The sequence below is a fragment of the Heterodontus francisci genome, unplaced genomic scaffold, assembly GCF_036365525.1.
Source record: "Heterodontus francisci isolate sHetFra1 unplaced genomic scaffold, sHetFra1.hap1 HAP1_SCAFFOLD_43, whole genome shotgun sequence".
NCBI classification, from domain to species: Eukaryota; Metazoa; Chordata; class Chondrichthyes; order Heterodontiformes; family Heterodontidae; genus Heterodontus; species Heterodontus francisci.
This window is the reverse complement of record NW_027141852.1, coordinates 8,432,568-8,438,310: the sequence shown is the minus strand read 5'-3', so window position 1 is coordinate 8,438,310 and position 5,743 is coordinate 8,432,568. Positions and strand designations below refer to the sequence as shown.

General features: G+C 42.4%; 1 non-coding gene across 1 annotated transcript; it reads right to left on the bottom strand.

Moving 5' to 3' along the window:
- Window positions 1–2,697: 2,697 nt before the first annotated feature.
- trnat-agu (transfer RNA threonine (anticodon AGU)) lies at window positions 2,698–2,771 on the bottom strand. The gene has a single exon. It is a non-coding gene; the product is annotated as a tRNA-Thr (tRNA).
- Window positions 2,772–5,743: the final 2,972 nt, after the last annotated feature.

Sequence of the window (5,743 nt, the reverse complement as noted above, 5' to 3'; positions counted from 1 at the left end):
TTGAAAGTTATATTTTCATTCACAATCGTTTTCACAGAACTGAATATTAAATACCAATCCACAACTTGTACAGGACTACCAAATAAAACCTACAACTGTAAAACACAGTTAATCCATATTTTAAATTAAACACAAGGCAAACAAATATTGATACATTAAGAGAGAGGGAAACAGTGAAAGCGAAGCGGAGCATAAAGAGCCCAGGAGAGGGAGAAAGATTTCACTCGGAGAGCAGGGAACAGCGAGAGCAGGCGTCAAAAAAGGCAAAGGAATACACAATTAACGGGAGAACACTGAATGGTGTCGAGGAAGTGAGAGACGTTGGAGTGAATGTCCACAGATCCCTGAAGTAGCAGGACAGGTCAATAAGGTGGTTCAGCTGGTATATGGCATCCTTTCCTTTATTAACTGAGGTACAGAATATAAGGGTGATCTGGGTGTCCATGTCAATAAGTCACTGAAAGCTAACATGCAGGTGCAGCAAGCAATTAGGAAGGCTATTGGTATGTTAGCCTTTATCACAAGAGGATTTGAGTACAGGAATAGTGAATTCTTGCTTCAATTGGAAAGAACCTTGCTTAGACCGCACTTGGAGTACTGTGTGCAGTTTTGGTCTCCTTACCTTAGGAAGGATATTATTGCCACAGAGGGAGTGCAACAAAGGTTAATCAGACTTGTTCCTGGGATGGTGCGAATGTCCTATGAAGAGAGATTGGGGAAACGGGCTGTATTCTCTGGAGTTTCAAAGAATGAGAGGTGATCCCATTGAAACCCACAAAATACTTAAAGGACAGTCAGGGTAGATGCAGCTAAGATGTTTCTCCTGGTTGGGGAGTCGAAAACCAGAGGGTGCAATTTCAAAATAAGGATGAAACCACTTAGGACAGAGATGAGGAGAAATGTTGTTACTCAGAAGGTTGTGAATCTTTGGAATTCTTTACCCCAGAGGGCTATGGAAGCTCAGTCATTGAGTATGTTTAAAGCAGAGATTGACAGATTTCTAAATACAAATGACATAAGGGAATATGAGGAAAGTGTGGGGAAATAGGCATTGAAGTGGATGATCAGCCATGATCATATTGAATGGTGGGGCAGGCTCGATGGGCTGAATGGCCGACTCCTGCTCCTATGTTCCTATGTTCCTAACTCCACATGATCGGTGAGGCACAGCTTCAGGCCGACTTGGTGGGTGGTGCAAACAGATATCACTGCTTCTGGTCTTCACCAGAACAGAGAGTGAGATGTAACATTGATCATCAAACAGACTGTGAGAGAATACAACAGAATAAAACACATGGAGAGACACTGTGGAATAACAAATAGATTTGATTGGAATGTTGAATTTTGATTGGAATAGATAAAACAGCAGATTAAATTGGGAGTCTCATCATTATATTGATCTGGGACAGAAAAGAGAAACTGGTGGGAAGAAGGAAGAAAAGAAAGGATGGAACTGTTCAGTTTTTCTGAGTTTTTTCACCCACCCATCAAAGCTGGATTTTAAAAAAAGATGCAAATAACGAAGAATTTCACCAAAAAGGGAGATTAAATGCTGCCGAAACCTTGGATCGAATGATGCCCCAACAGATCACCTGTTTAACTGTCTCCTCACTGGGGGATTTCAATCAGTGAGTAATATTATTCTCTACCTTTTTTTTTGTTAAATGAACCCAGAACTGTCACTTGGAGTTAATATCTGTGTTTCCACTCCTGAATAACAAAAGTGTGAATTTCTCAATATTTTTTGGACACATTTCCTGCTGGAAGAACTAAGAACTCTTTTCTAATTTACACAATACTATGTACACACTCATCAAGCCTCCGAAGCTAGCATCCTTGGTGCTGCTCTCTCTTCCAAACCTCATCTCATGTGACTGTTACATCATCACTCTGACAGTGGGAGGGGTTGATCCCACTGTCTTCAGCATTAACCCTTTACATCCTTATACTACACTGTCTGTTCAAACAAATTGGGTGGAGGGAACCTCTTTCATTTATTGAAACACCAACAGCTGCCAGTTGAAAATCAACTCAACCCATCAGGGAGAGAGAGAAAGAGTGAGAGACTGTCAGAGAACTTCCTGCATCCAGTCCTGACCCTGTCACACTCAGCAGATGCTCACCCAGACCCCACTCTCATCAACACTGAATACTGTTACCGAGACCCTTCAAATACTGTTTATAAAAAGGTAGAACAGGTCAAAGTTCACACAGCTGTATTGAATAGAACAAAGTTTAATATTTTCTCACCGTCTGTCGGTAACCACATGAGACATAGGTTTTCTTATTTGCTTCCTTTGATTTTTCTTGTTCCTGACTGACAAATATTCCAAACCTCGGATCAACCCTCCCACTTGCGTCATGTCCCAGTCACGGTTGAAAGCAACACATAACGACACAAACACACTGAAACATACAACGCAGTCACACTTTCCTTCAGTGAGATTAATGTCGAGCTGTTTTCCAGGTTGAATGTAACTGTGAACAAACTTCTATCAAAGAAGTTGCCTTTGGCGTATCAGCACTGAATTTCTGTGCAAGGAGGAACAGCCATTCCAAACTCACATCCTTCACAAAGGCTGTTTTCTCCTGTGACTGAAATTCATCATGTAATTTGAATTCGAAGTCAAATTTCACAAGACAGAAATGTAAATGAAAGATAAGGAAGCTTCTAAAGCACACTGCAAATGTGCAATAAGACTCTGCTGGGAGTTGAACCCAGGATCTCCTATTTACTAGACAGGTGCTGTAACCAACTAAGCTACAGAGCCAGATTGAAAAGGCTTGGGCAGTTGAAATCAGAGAAGGGCACTATTTATTCTCATCCCACTTCTCCACTGGTCACAACATATTTTAACTTTTCCCACTTCCTGATACAGTCGATCATATACTGTATTTTTCCCAGAACTGAGAATGAATGTTTTGGAAGTAAATACATAATTCAATTTTTTCCAAAAGTTTACAGAATACAACATGTGAGTAATATTCCCCATTGCTTTCTCAGCACTGATGGATTGTGAAGCGGGAGACAGCCAGAAGTCCCACTGAGCCGCACTGACCCTGTGCTGAGAAGGAAATGAGATAAAGTTCAATCTTTCACAGTGAGATGCTGCAGAGAGATAAGAGTCCCGAATCAAAGTGAGACTTTCTCATACTGTTGTTGAATTTCACGTCAAACAATCCTTGTACTCTCTGCTAATGAAGCCTAAAAAAAGGGAAAAACAGAATGGCACTCAAACTCACAACCCTGAGATTAAAAGTCTCATGTTCGACTGACTGAACTGTCACTTCTACTCGGTCTCTTATTGGATGGATGCAACTGTATGCTCCAACGCTGGGGCAGCTTTCAAATCCTCCCATGGATCCACATGTCAGACTGAGTTCCATGTTGTAGACTCAAGCAAAGGAAATTTGCTCACTTCCAAAACTATCAGTGAGTTGAAGCTTATTACGATCAACATCATCAGAGGTCAGAACTACCTGGTGAAAGAAAACACCCTGAAGAAGGATCCACAATTATTCAAACAAATCGACAAAGTGAAAAACAAAAAAATCGATGAGTTAATCCAAGACAAACAACAGAAACACAGAAGAATTCCATTCCATACCAGAACCCAGTCCTGTTGTTTTTGGATCCAGCTCTCAGTTACTGCTTCACCTTCATACACACACTTGGCAATCTGTACATTTAGTTCATTTCAATTTTGTCAACAGGCTCTTTGAATCCAGTTCTCTGGTCCTCAAACAGGCTCCGTGTGAAAGTCAACTCCGCTTTTTGTAAGGCTGCAACCAATCGATGACCTTCAACTAAAAATGCAAATGAAGTAGGAGTCATGCAGGATTAGAAACTAGGATCTCTCACATGCTATCCAATTACACATCGAAAATGAAAACCATACCCCTGGACCAACAAGACACTATAAAGAGCCTTATTTTTAGCACTCTTTAGAACTGTGTCATTAAGTATATATTGCCTCTCCCTATCCCTTCTGCGAAAGTCTATCACCTCACACTAGTCACTATTAAATTCTATCTGCCACCTGTCTGCCCATTCTGCTAGCCTATCACTGTCCTGTTGCAGGCAGTTCATTTCATCCTCACTATTTACCACTCCTCCAGGTTTGGTGTTATCAGCATATTTTGAGATTCTACTCTATTTTCCAAGATCCTAGTCATTTACATATAGCAGAAAAAGCAGTGGTTCTCGCAGTGACCATTGGAGAACACCCACTGTCGAACATCCTCCAGTCTGACAAAGAACCGTTTACTATGATTCGCTATTTTCTGTCCTTAAGGCAATTTTCTATCCAAATGGACAGGGAGTCTCCTATTGCATGAACCTCACTTTTGTTAACCACCCTTTTATGTGGTACCTTAGAACAGTACAGCACAGTACAGGCCCTTCGGCCCACGATGTTGTGCCGACTCTTTAACCTACTCTAAGATCAAACTACCTACATGCCCTTCATTCTACTATCTTCCATGTACCTATCCAAGAGTCGCTTAAATGCCCCTAATGTATCTGCTTCTTCTACCACCGCTGGCAATGCATTCCACGCACCCACCACTCTCTGTGTAAAGAACCTACCTCTGACATGTCCCCTAAACCTTCCGCCAATCACCTTAAAATTATGCCCCCTGGTGATAGCCCTTTCCGCCCTGCGAAAAAGTCTCTGGCTATCCACTCTATCTATGCCTCTCATCAAGTGGTACACCTCTATCAAGTCACCTCTCATCCTTCTTCGCTTCAATGAGAAAAGCCCGAGCTCCCTCAACCTTTCTTCATAAGACATGCCCTCCAGTCCAGGCAGCATCCTGGTAAATCTCCTCTGCACCCTCTCTAAAGCTTCCACATCCTTCCTATAATGAGGCGACCAGAACTGAACACAATATTCCAAGTGTAGTCTAACCAGGGCTTTATAGAGCTGCAGCATAGCCTCGCGGCTCTTAAACTCAATCCCCTTCTCATCCATTCTTAATCCATCCATCCATCCTTTCTTAAAATCCATATCAACAACATTCGCTGCATCATCTTCCTGTTAGTTCATCAAAAAATGCAGTTAGTCAAGCATGAACTCCCATTTATAAATCCATGCTCACTCTCCTCAATTAACTCAAATCTCTCCAAGTGACTGTTGATTTTTTTCCCTAATTATTGTTCCTAAAACCTTACTCACCACTGCTGTTAATCTAACTGGCCTGTAGTTACCTGGATTGTCCTTACACCCTTTGTTGAAATAGCAAGTCACATTTGCCACTGTTCAATCCCCTGGCACCTCCACAGTGCTTGTTGGGAGGGTGTTCCTGGTTTTTGACCCTGCAACAGTGAAGGAATGGCGGTATAGTGCCAAGTCAGGATGGTGTGTGACTTGGAGGGGAACTTGAAGGTGGTAATGTTCCCATGCGTCTGCTGCCTTTATCCTTCTAGGTGGTAGTGTTTGTGGGTTGGAAGGTGCTGTTGAAGGAGGCTTGGCAAGTTGCTGCAGTTCATCTTGTAAATGTTACACACTGCTGCCACTCTGCACTGTTGCTAGAGGGAATGAATGTTTAAGGTGGTGGATGGGGTGCCAATCAAGTGGGCTGCTTTGACCTGATGGTGTCAATCTCTTGAGTGTTGTTGGAGCTGCACTCATCCAGGCATGAGTATTCCATCACATTTCTGACTTGTGCCTTGTAGGTAGTGGGCAGTCTTTGGCGAGTCAAGAGATGAGTTAGTCGCCACAGAGTTCCCAGCCTCATGACC